A 13582-nucleotide genomic window follows, 5' to 3' on the forward strand; every position below is an offset into this window, starting at 1 on the left:
CTTCGGGTCCCTGTTATGGCCTCTGTCCTTCATGCCCTGGGAAATTTTCACAAAGGTTTTGGCATTTCGAAAACTGGAACGGAGTTCTGATAGCACGGATTCCTCTCCCCAAACAGCGATCAGATCCCGTACCTCCCGTTCGGTCCATGCTGGAGCTCTTTTGCGATTCTGGGACTCCATCATGGTCACCTGTGCTGATGAGCTCTGCATGGTCACCTGCAGCTTGCCACGCTGGCCAAACAGGAAATGAGATTCAAAAGTTCGCGGTTCTTTTCCTGTCTACCTGGCCAGTGCATCTGAGTTGAGAGTGCTGTCCAGAGCGGTCAGAATGGAGCACTCTGGGATAGCTCCCGGAGGCCAATACCATCGAATTGTGTCCACAGTACCCCAAATTCGAGCTGGGAACGTCGATTTAAGCGCTAATCCACTTGTCAGGGGTGGAGTAAGGAAATCGATTTTAAGAGCCCTTTAAGTCGAAATAAAGGGCTTCATTGTGTGGACGGGTGCAGGTTTAAATCGATTTAAACCTGAACCTGTCCACACGATGAAGCCCTTTATTTCAACTTAAAGATTTGAAGGCTCTTAAAATCGATTTCCTTACTCCACTCCTGACAAGTGGATTAGCGCTTAAATCGGCCTTGCCCCGGGTCGAATTTGGGGTACTGCGAACACAATTCGACGGTATTGGCCTCCGGGAGCTATCCCAGAGTGCTCCATTGTGACTGCTCTGGACAGCACTCTCAACTCAGATGCACGATTGTTTGCTGTTGCTCTGACGCAGGGAGGGGCGACTGACGACATGGCTTGCAGGGTTGGCTTACAGGGAGCTAAAATCAACAAAGGGGGTGGTTTTACATCAAGGAGTATTTCAGGCAGGACTTCACAGAGGGTTCCAATAAGAAATGGTGCACCTAAATTATTGTTCTTATTGGAACAAGGAGGTTAGTCTGGCCTCTGATTGATACATGGCTAGATTTACCTCGCTGCACCTTCTCTGTGAGTGACTGCAGTGTGACCTAGAGGAATGAGTCCCCGGGGGGGGGTTGCAAATGAGTACAAAACAAATCTGGTCTATTTCTTGTTTTGATACTCCATCTGTCTTTTACATCTTTGGCTGGCAGTAGATGGTGCAGAAGGACTGCATGCCATCCACATCTCATGGCGGCTCGGCAGAAGATGGTACAATAGGACTGCTAGCCATCCTCATCTCTTGCCTGCCCGGCAGAAGATGATGCAATAGGACTGCTTGCAATCCGTAACACCTGCCTGCTCACCATAAGATGGTTCAATAGGACTGACTGCAGGACTAAAGAGAATGACTTGATCAAGTCACTCCAAATTTAGTCCCTACACCCATGTCTGCCCAGGCGCTCCTGATCGACCTCACACAGATGACCAGGAGCACCTCGGACATGACGATGACGGCTACCAGTCCTATTGCACCGTCTGCTGCCACAAGGCAATGGGTTGCTGCTGCTGTGTAGCAATGCAGTACCGCGTCTGCCAGCACCCAGGAGACATACGGTGACAGTGAGCTGAGCGGGCTCCATGCTTGCCGTGGTATGGCATCTGCACAGGTAACTCAGGAAAAAAGGCACGAAACGATTGTCTGCCCTTGCTTTCACGGAGGGAGGGAGGGAACGGGGGCCTGACGATATGTACCCAGAACCACCCGCAACAATGTTTTAGCCCCATCAGGCATTGGGATCTCAACCCAGAATTCCAATGGGCAGCGGAGACTGCGGGAACTGTGGGATAGCTACCCACAGAGCAACGCTCCAGAAGTTGACTCTAGCCTCGATACTGTGGAAGCACTCCGCCGAGTTAATGCACTTAATGCACTTAGAGCATTTTCTGTGAGGACACACACACTCAAATATATAAAACTGATTTCTAAAAAAACAACTTCTATAAATTTGACCTAATTTCGTAGTGTAGACAACCCTAAGGTGCCACTAGTACTCCTTTTCTTTTTAGGAAACGGAAGGCGTTTGGCCAAACTGGACAGTCTCTACGTAAAAGAATAAATGGACACAAATCAGACGTCAAGAATTGTAACATTCAAAAACCAGTCGGAGAACACTTCAATCTCTTTGGTCACTCGATTACAGATCTAAAAGTGGCAATTCTTCAACAAAAAAACTTCAAAAACAGACTCCAATAAGAGACTGCTGAATTGGAATTAATTTGCAAACTGGATACAATTAACTTAGGCTCGAATAAAGACTGGGAGCAGATGTGTCATTACACAAAGTAAAACTATTTCTCCTTGTTTATTTCCTCTCCTACTGTTCTTGTAAAGTGCTGGAAATGGCCCACCTTGATTATCACTACAAAAGGTCCCCCCCACTCTCCTGCTGGTAATAGCTCACCTTTCCTGGTCACTCTTTTTACAGTCTGTATGGTAACACCCATTGTTTCAAGTTATCTGTGTATATAAAATCTGCCCACTATATTTTCCACTGCATGCATCTGATGAAGTGAGCTGTAGCTCACGAAAGCTTATGCTCAAATAAATTTGTTAGTCCCTAAGGTGCCACAAGTTCTCCTTTTCTTGTTACCAGAGAGCACCTCATGAGCCGGTGCAGTTTCCAACACTACACCGGCCCTCACAAGCCTCCTCTGTTATGCGGGAGGTACAAGTTAAGATAAGTATCTGTCAGTCCACCTGACTGGATTCACTTCTCAGTGAAGAGCTGTTGTGGATAGTACTTTTCCCCATAGAGTAAGCAGTTAGTGTTAAGGGGGCACTGTGCCACCTTTCATATGAGGCTTCGTACAAAATGTTGACTGCCTAAAATTCCCCCTGCAATTTCAGTTAGATACAGTATTTTTCACTTCCTCTAACTCGTGTAAACTGAAGCTGTCATACTTCAGCTCAGGAAAGACAACAGTGGATGAAGGGATTCCTGTGTTTGTGTGTATTTTTATATATGTAAGATACAAACACACACAGGGATTATAGGTGGCACAGGTGCTGCCTGACACCTATAAAATCCTATTTTACTTTGCTTAGAGCTTTGCCAAACTTCAGCCATTCAGGCTACAGTTCATTTCCCATGTAAGGCGTCTGCCTGGGGTGAATTTTTTGTTTTTGTCTTTTTTGAAAGTTTTGGCAAAAATGGTTCAGCCATTTCCAAAAACAAGATAGGGAAAAAATAGGTTGTATTCCCCTCATTAAAATAAATTTTACAACCGTTTTGTTGAGAAGCTCCAATTCCTTCATGCTTTGGAGCAAGGGCTTGAAATTTAGCAGAGGGGTTGCCCTGGGGTCAGAAACAAAGCACCACATTTGGCTAAGTTATAAGCCTTTGAAAAAAATCTCTGTTTGCACAGACTTGGTAGAGTCTGGCAACTAACACATCCAAAGAGTCCATCTGCAATGGGCATGGTCCTAGGGCCTATGTGGATGAGTAGGACTTTCTGTCCTCTCTCTGTTCCCAACAGCAAAGGATCAATGTGGTGCCAGATACCAGAACTGAGAGCAGGGCAACTGTCACTCCTGTGCTCTCAGTGTACACCCTGCTAGTGTCCAGGCAGCATGAAAGAGGGAAAAATAATACCTAGCTTTTATATAGCACTTTTCATAACATGTGATCATGTAATCAAAGACTATCATAAAGCATATTCACAAGGAGGCTGAATTAAGATTGCACAGGCAACCTTAACTCTGGCATTTCCTAACTTCTGAGCACTTGACTTTGCAACCTCAACGTTTTAACTTTTTTATGTAATATATATTGTACATACACACAGAATGTCATTTAATCTTTGAAGCCAGGTTGGTAACCTTGGGACTACCTTATCACTGCATCCAGAAGCATCAGTGGTTCCACTGGTAGGATAAAAAACATTAAAAGGCAGTTGATACCCTACCAGGAAAGTCTTGAAAAACATTTAGAACTAATTCTACATCAACTTCACTATTAGTTTTTCTTCCCACTCTGGTTTACTACAATAGAGACATTTGCTTGAAAGCAAGTCTTTCACTTTTAATGGTTTATCTGCTCCTGCTGTTTTCTCCCCAGCTGAAGTCATAATTCTATTTGTGACGTTTTAGTCATTTGTACTGCAGCAATTTGGATTTGAGAGACGATTATGATGACACTTCACTTGAGGAATAAGCAACAGGATCAGAGAAACACTTAAGCATAAAGTATTGTTTTCATGCCCAAGTTCTTAGTCATGAAAAACACAGGGAGGAGGAGGACAGAAAACATTATATAATAGGTAGAATAGTTTATATATAAAAATAGTAGTTACAATTTTCCATGAAGCATCAGATGATCTTTAAGGATAGGTCAATTGTAGATGCCTTGGTTCATGTGGGATTTATTATGTAGGATTTATTAAACATACATTATAACTGATGCAGAATATAAGGGGCATTTATTTGTCTGATAGGGAGTTTCTTAAATTTCAAACAAGCCAGCTTGCAGTATTTAAAACACTCTTCATAAGTGCGCAGCAAGTTTGTACATCCCACTTCCCAAAAACCTAGTCAAAGGCATCAGTACTAGTCATGAAAAATTAAAACAAGTCTGGAGTTTCTAGATCAAACCATTTTCCAGTTATGACATTCCAAGTGTCGGGGAGTTTGGTTTTGGTTTCGAAAAGTTAGAGGGTGGGTTAAAATCAAGTTGATAATGGAAGGCATATTTCAGCTTTAACTATGGTAAAGACTTAACTTATGGTAAAACTATCTATCCATAATATCAAGTGGAGTGAATATTTTTTTTCAGACATCAAAATATGTTCATACTCCATTACTTCCCATCTCAAAAGACAGAGGTTATAAAATATACAGTCAAAGCAATCATCCCCGAAGTTGCACAGAAATCGTTTAACAGCCCAAATGTCTATAGACAAATATTCTTTACATTTGGCTGGTTTCTGCTTAAGCGTTCATAGTTCCAGGGATGGTCCTTGTATCAGGGTATAGAAACTGAACCAAGTTCTCAGTCATTCGCGTCAGGCATTAACGTAGCTGCTATTACTCACCTGAGAGTTTTGGAAATCTGGTAGGCCATTACTGTTGTCACAGCTAATACAGACCAAATTCCCACTCTTTCCCCCCCACCTATATACATTGACTCCAGTAACAGATGGGTAGGGGGGCAGAGTGGAATAGCTTGACAAAAAGCCAGCTGCAATAACTGATCCAGATCACTGTCAATGAGCAAAGAGATGTGAGTAAAACATGTAAAGAATAGTCTTCTATAGGCAAGCAAGTGGTATGGTGGCTTGGGATGAAATGTGATGCAAAGGCCAGAAAAGTGAAACCCTATAATTTGCCCAGCAACATCATGGAGAACGGGGACATTAAAAGGACACTATCAAGTTGTTATAGCCAAAAATAACACAGAGGGCCTAATTCTGCCCTCATTTACATGTATATAGCTCCATTTCAAATTTGGCCCAGAATACTTTAAAAGTTACATAGTCTATTATATTTTCTTATTTCATTTGTGTTTCTTTTTTAATTCAGTGGGCTTGATTTATCCCTGCAGGAGTAGGAAAGTGCAATTTGCATCCCAACCCTTGGAGCACTATCATTGCTTCAGTCAAAGGAGACCAGTTTTAAACTCCCTTTTGAGAGGCAGAGCTTGACGCAAATCTTACTGAAGTCAACAGGAGCTGTCTTTCCAGTTCTTTCAGGCCCTCCATTAGTGTATCTCCCTGATGCCCTTGCCTCCCCAATCTCTGGCCAGCCCTGTCCCTTTGTACATGTTATTATGGCTGGCAAAACAGCGGGAGGAGGGGGGCTTGTAGCTGTGACCGCCTTCCATACACCAAGCAGTCTTTCTGACATTGGGGGTTAGGTTCCGCCAGCTGAGCAAAGTGGACCGAATTATTCTAAAAAACTGAAACAGGCAAATTATATTTATTGTAGATCTTACACAAACAAAGGTGCACACCAGCAAAATTTGATGTTTCTATTGAACCATGTGCACCCTACTTTGTTAATTTGTTTGAAGTACAAGGATCTATGCTACAGCATTTAATTTCCAAGAGAAACACTTGAACGAATGAATTTGACAGTCTCATTCCAGTTCCCAGTGGACAAGTTTTCAGCAAAATAGAAACCACTATCCCATTTGTTCTAATTTACATTCTTGGTGGCTGTTTCAAGAAAGGCCCTGAGGTCTAAATAGGCATTGGTGATTGAACTGTCAACTCATCCTTAAAAGTGGCCCCTCTCATTCAGAGTTGAGACACATGGGAAGAAAGAATTTTGAAGGAACTTTCACTCTACAGTGATGAGATTCTATGTGATAAGGGCAATGAGAACCTGAACAGAACAGAAATCTGAGCCAAAATCTGTTCACCCATTTACTTCAATGGGACTTGCTGGGTGAGTGAAGAGGACACAATTTATCTTCAAGTGGGTACAGAAAGGGCTTCAGTCTGTGGCCTCTTCAGGTATTTCTATATTCCATCTGGGAGCAGGATGGATAAAACTTGGGGGAGGGGGGACAGGGTTGTCAAAAAAGTTGAATTGTATTTAAATTGGATTTTTTATTATTTAAATTATGATAAGTTTTTCTGTTAAAAATAAACTCAGATTTCATTTTAAATGAGTTTAACACAAAATATGGTAAGGCCTAAACTTATTATAATCTCTTAAAACATTTAAATAAAATAAATATGCTGAATCCATGAGCCACTATATAAAAAAAAAGAGTTAAAGGCTGCTTTTCTATATAAAGAAAGAATCAGAGAAAAAAATATCTAATTTGTGAGGTCAAGCTTTACAATTATGGCACAATAGATTATGTACTGTATTAAGGACTTGTTTTGTTTAATAAAAATAAATTAATATGCTGTTTTGTGGTAAATTCCAGTTACCATCCTAATGCATCTTGACATAAATCATGAGCAAAAATTATCTATTATCTACTAAATAAGCAAAACAACACACTAAAAATGTACAATTAATAAGACTCTGACCATATTAAGGTATATAATTGCTTAAATAAATGTATATGTTTATAGCATACCCTCCTAGGTAGCAAAAAGATGTACCAAATTTTGTGTAAAGGCTCTATTTAGTTGCAAGTCAACATGTTTTAATGGTTACAATCAATCAATGAGAATGCACCTCTCTTTAGAAAATAAAAGTACAAATGGAAAAGTTGATTAAAATCAATGATTTAAAATCAAGGCTCTCCACTTGATTTAAATCATGATCCAGCCTGGGTAGACAGACTTGCACTGTGTGGCCAGCGTGGGATTTGTATACTCCATCACAAGCCAATCCCCTGAAACAAGTCTACCTAGAACAAGAAGAAGAAAAATTAATAAAATCTAAAAAATGAAAACACAAACCCTACTGCTAGCAGGGTTTTTACCCCAAGAAGGGAGAAATGCCAGACACTCCATGAAGTCAACTCTTGCTCTTGATTTTATGCAAAAGATGCTTCAGATACTGCCTCCTCTGAAGCCAGGAGCCGAGCTTGACATTGTAATTTAACCCTGGATACGTATACACTGCCAAAAAAAACACCCAAAAATCTGAGAGTGAGACTCACAGCCTGGACTCTGGCCCAAGCAGGAACGTCTACGCTTATTTTCAGCCACGTTATGGAAGCCCAGGTCAATTGACCAGGGTTCTGAGACTCACTTGCAGATTTTGGGGCTTTGGGTGGTTTTGTGCACTGTAGATGTACCCAGTGTTAAATTACACCAAGCTCTGCTACTGGTATCAGAGGAGGCAGAATTAGCAGTTGTATGTGTAACAAATAGCCTAAGGATGTGTGAACATGTCTCCTAGTGGTTGGCCCCAAAGAGAATAAGAGCTTGCTACTTACAGCTGAAGGAGTTTAGCTAAAGAGGTAGAGGCCTGTGCTTTTCATGCTGAAGTGTGGGTTCTAGCTCTGCTCCTGACCTGTAGTGAATTATTAAATATGCACAGCATGGTACAGCAGAAATGCAGCTCTTTGCTAATGCTTGCTGAATGAATAGGACTACAACCCTAAGCACTACACAGGGACACTTGAGAGTTAAAAGGGTGCTATCAGCTTTGCTAGTCCCCAACTATCACCTCCTTTAAAAGTACTAGGCTAAAGTGGTCCAAGAGCAGGGCTTAATGAGCTGCTGTGAGCAAAATCAGCCCAACTCTACTACACCTGCAATAGGTGTCAGGCTTGTGGGAGGGGTTACCAGGAGGAGAGCCCAGCACAGATGGATGCTGGGTGGGTGGGAGACCTCAAGCTCTCACTTCACGAGAGAAGCCTGGCTGGGATCAAGAATGACTGGAGAGACTGCTATCTGCCAGAGCCACCCTCATGGAAGAGAGGCTTGATGCCGGACAATTGTGTCAATTTGCCTTCTTGTTGCTGGGACAGACTGCTGCAGGTAGTATCCCTGAGAGGGGTGATAGCCAAATAAAATCCTTTGTCTTATGCACCCACCCAAGCAGGGTCCCAGCAGTGACCACAAGCCCAGCAGTGATTCTATTACAAAGGGATTTTCTTGGTTGGGGTTTGTCCCCTAAAAATTATTAGGAACTTAATATATTAATAATTTTTATAAATTAATGGTATACCAATTTGTACTCTTGGTGCTCCTGTTTCATGCTGTCTGCAGACATCTCTTCTCTGTTTAAGTCTGGCTCATGTTGAAGCTTTTCTTCACAACCCAAAGGGCTAAAACCTTAACTTTAACACACACACAAAGAGAGAGAGAGTTTAAATTTTTGAACATAAAATACCAGCCTCCAGAAAAAACTACCAGCTCACCAAGCCACCCTGCACTGGCCCAATTCAATCCCTGCTCTTGGGAAGATCCACAGATTCAGGAGAGTTATTTTTCTTAAACTGGTGGGGTCACTGCTGCCCTGATAGCCCCAACTGGTCTTAGAATGGGTAAAGATTTCAAAGACCCTCAATGGTTTTCTTCAATGCACGTCTTTAACTGCTTCTCTTATTGAAGAGCACACCATAGAATCATAGGCTTAGAAGGGACCGCAAGGGTCATCTAGTCTAACCCCCTGCCAAGATCCAGGATTTGTTGCGGCTAACCATCCAAGACATGTTTAACGTTACCTCTGAAACCAGTCCTGCATCCAGATTAGCAATACTTACATGTATTGGTACAGACATGCTCCATAAAAGCCATTTTTAATATAGAGAAAGGTATCTTCTCTACATGTAAAGCTGAACTACAGTAGCAAGTCAATAGTTAGGATTATAATGGTTATTTTATTTTAAAGTCCTCTTTTTCAGTCACAGATTACTTTGGCTGAACTTTTTTTATACTTGGTGTCAAGCCAAAATGGCAGTTGTGCATGCAAAACTCTTAATAACACTGATTCAGAAGCCTGGAGTTAACACAAGATGCTGTTCTGAGGACATCCCCACTATGGTCCAGACTAGGGCTCTGGAACAGCTTAGGAACTGCCCAGAAAACAGTGCTTCCAGATTTTAAACTAAACCCAGTCCATGCTGGGAGAGGACATGGAGTCTAATCAGTGATGCAGGAATACTAATATAGTGCAAACATGATCAATAAAGTCTAAAGTCTCAGTTCTTTAAGTTAAGGAGCTTCCATGAATGCAAAAAAACCCAAAACTTATTTTTTACTCAAAGATTGTTCTCTGAGTGGGTTTGGGATTTAAAAAACACACTTGGGCAACTCATTTGTTCTAAAGCTTCAGATTTAGAATGGACTATATCTGATCTTAAGTGAAGAAATCTGGTTATGAAATTAAGTTAATTTGCTTTCAAAGACAAAATTAGCTGCAAACTTAAGAATGGAGTGGCTAGCTACTGCTGCATGCTATATGACAGTTAGGTACAGGGCATAAATTTCCCTTTTACCTGGAAAACAGTTATCTGATTAGTTTCATCTACATGGGATTCCACATGACTTTACAGAAGAAAGAGCTAGCATTCTCTTTCAGAACTACAGATCATCGTAGCTAGCTTACAAGTGCCCCCGGTACCCACTGAAAAGAGTTTGTCTTTTATCTCTAGGTGAGTAGTGGCACTGTTCAAAACAATAACCCTCTAACCTACTTGTCACCTGACCATTGGGCTAAACATTTTTAAATTAATGGTATCCCAAACGACAAGAATGATATTTCAAATGTATTCTTCCTGCAATTCACTTATACATAATGGAAGTCACAGGAAGCCTCAATTAAAGTGCCAATAGCTGGATCCCTGAAGGCGTGGCTGCACAGAGGTTTCTGGGGGCGTGGAGCAAAATCTGAAACTGAGGCTGTGACACTGGCAGATCAGGGGCCAGCTCATGCCAAAACTCTTGAACACTGACAAATACATAGCTAGAGCCAGTCTGGCTCACCTGTGTGTTAGTACTGTTAAAATAGGCATCAGTTATAAATAGTTATAAAAATGTGTTTAGACTTTAAGGCATGCAGCAATTTACAAGCATTTCATCATCTCACTTATACCTGTATCCCATGTTTTAAGGTAATATTTAAGTGTTTGCTCTGTAACTATAAATCAGACATGAGAGAAGCATTAACAAGTGTGAAATTCTAGTTTCCAACAAGAGTTATTCTCTATACCAACAAAAGAAGGCCCATTAACACCAGATGAACCATTGTGGAACATCAGAAGACAGATTGTGTCCCCTCCTCACGTCACCCTCCATGAAGAAGAGATATGCAACTGAATTCCTCCCAACAGCTGAATTGGCAACTGGAAGCAGAAGGGGGCAGGGCAGAGAGAAATAAAAAGCCCTAACAAGGAGGAACTATATCTTTTATGCTACTTGGGCTTTAAGGGGCAAGAATTACTAAGCATAAGCAAAAGATCCCCAGTGCTTGGCCTGCCTTAGCCCTAAAGGACATATAGAGCTTGCTTATCAGAGAAGCTTCTATTACTTAGATAGAAACTCATTTGTTCATATATATGTTTACCTGCTTTAATGTTATAAATAACGCATTTCCTTTTCTGAGTTAATAAAATCTTTAGATAGTTTATTACAGGATTGGCCACAGCCATTGTCTTTGGTGTGAAATCTAAGGTGTAATTGACCTAAGGTAAGTGACTGGTCCTTTGGTACTGGGAGTAACCTGAATACTGTTGTGATTTTTGGTATAAGGGATCATCTGTCACAAAGGCAAGCCTACCTGGGTGGCAAGATAGTCCCCTTGGGTACTCTGGTCTATCTATGACTCCACATTAAGACTGTTGTAGTTCTTGACGAGTTTACACTTGATAATTGGTTGGTGAAATCTAAGTCTACACCTCACAGCTACTTTGGGGTCTGTGCCCTGCCTCTTAACAGTCTGCCCTGAGTTTGGTACTCAGGTTCTTGAGGCACTGTAGGAGAGCTTAACAGAGGCTACCTCTGCCCCCTTTCCAGAAAAGTCACCCTGGAGATGAAAGAATATAAAAAGAATGCTATTGAAAACTTTAAAGCTGATTTATTATCACAAAAGAAATCACACCACGTTATCTTTACAAAAACAAAAAGAGAGCATCAAATGAGTTATAATTTAGGCTCCTTGCAAGATCGTACTCTATCGACAGCATCACGAAGGCCAATACACACTATTTACCCATGGTAGATTGGAGGCTTTTAAAAAAAAAAAAAAAAAAGCAGCAGCAGCAAGGCTAATTTGCTAAAGGATCACTCCTCTTGGGAAACCAAAATCAGCATAGAGACAAAAATCCTTAGAGCAATGCAGATCTGTGGGGAAATATTCTGCAGTCCTTTGTAGTAAGTCTTGTTTAACAACTTAATTAAAATCACTTTTTCAAATAGTCACTCTCTCAGCTTATTTTAAAAGGTGAGTTTCTTCAACAGAATCATCTTCCATCAAATCTATTGGGTAGCATTTTGATAGTTTGAACTTTTGAGATACTGTACTTGGCATCATTTGTTGTCAGGCTCCAAATAAGTGAAGATATGCTGCTGATTTTTTCAGTTGTTTCAGATCTTCTTGTAATTTTGCATATAAGCACATCTAGAGCAACGTAAAAAACATCAACTTTGAACTCAGTTTCTTGATTTTCCTGGCCACATGCAGTGGTCCTGTCTTCATCATGGAATGTTTTCCTCTTTTCTTTCTGAAATCTTGCTCAAGGCCCAGACCAGCTGCTACAAATTTTGACTTGTCAAAAAACAGAGGCCAAGATTCTCAAAGGCCCTCCAGTGCACTTAGAAGTGATTTCACCAGCCTTGATTCATCATCAAGTGTAAGCTCAGAGTCTTGAAGTAAACGCCTTTCAACAATGGCTTGTAGGGTCTTAAACCAGAAAGTGTCCAGTAAAATGATTTTTAAAAATGTTAACTGTTTAAATGAATAGTCCACTTTGTTGCATAAGTCTGCAGGCAAGCTGAGTTCTTCCTTCAGTTCCACCAAAGTTTGTGGAATTCCCTTGGTCTCTTCACTAGTGGTTTCACTGCTTGTGATTCTTGCACTCCACCATATCTGCAACATACAATGCTACTAAATGTCTGCAGCTTGTTGAATTTTCCATCTGCTACGACTGGAACTGAGAAGTCCACTGACAGACTGGTCAGGGAGACAAATCATTTTGTACCTTTGCTTATTTCTACCAAAATATAAACCCTCTTTAGTCTTATTCCCTGTGTGTGAGTTATTTATATTTACAATTGTAGCCCACCCACTTAATAAAACTCAATATGAGTTTATTTAAGCTGGAGTGCCTTCAATGCTGCAGCAAGACTTCTCATGTTTACATGGAGTCTGTCACAATATTATAAGCATTTTCCCCATTTTCAGCATTATATTGTCTTTTGAATTCATATATGTACATTTGGGTTGTACACAGTGGATATGTTTCATCCAATAATCATATTGTTCCATGGATTTGCCCTTTTGCCCCACCCTCTGGGCAGCACTTGCGTGAAGATACAGGGGAAAACTGGTTCAACTGTAGTTGGGCTTATTCATTTAATTTTAAAAGCTAAGCAGGGCTGGACCTGGCCACTAGCTGACACAGACTGCAGAGAGGAAAACAATCATGTGAAAAGAGTATACTAGGCTGTTGCTTAAAAGCCTAAGATAGGACTATAAAACCTACCAATAAACAAAGCAGATTCTTCTCCACACCACACCAATAATAACCCCCCTCCTTTGGATGAAGGAGTTTAATTTCTTGCTAGAATGGATTCCTCACAAATAAAGATTAATCCTTCACTTGATGTTTACTCACTAGAGCAGCTTTCTGAATTATGGGATCTGTGTCTGCACATTGAAATATATATTCAGATGCCATTAGTCAAATAACCATATATGGTCACAAATACAAGTCACCATAGAGGAGCAAAATGGTCCATCTAGCCTGGCATCTTGTCTCCTAAAGTGAGCAAATCCTGAGGCTTCAGAAGAAAGCATAAAAGCTTAATTGTGCATTATTATACCATGGTGGAAACATTTCTTCCTGACTCCATCTGGTGGTCTGCTTTTGCTGTGAAGCAGTGATAGCCATACATATTTCACTCCAACTAGCATAGCAGTAGATGCCATTGCTATCCAAATACGAATAGCTAGTCTTGGGGGCTAAAGCCCTGATCCATCACAGAATGTAAGCATGAAATAACATTAAGAGACCAGAGTAGCTGCATTGAGATAAGTGGG

The sequence above is a fragment of the Lepidochelys kempii genome, chromosome 6, assembly GCF_965140285.1.
Source record: "Lepidochelys kempii isolate rLepKem1 chromosome 6, rLepKem1.hap1, whole genome shotgun sequence".
Taxonomy (NCBI): domain Eukaryota; kingdom Metazoa; phylum Chordata; order Testudines; family Cheloniidae; genus Lepidochelys; species Lepidochelys kempii.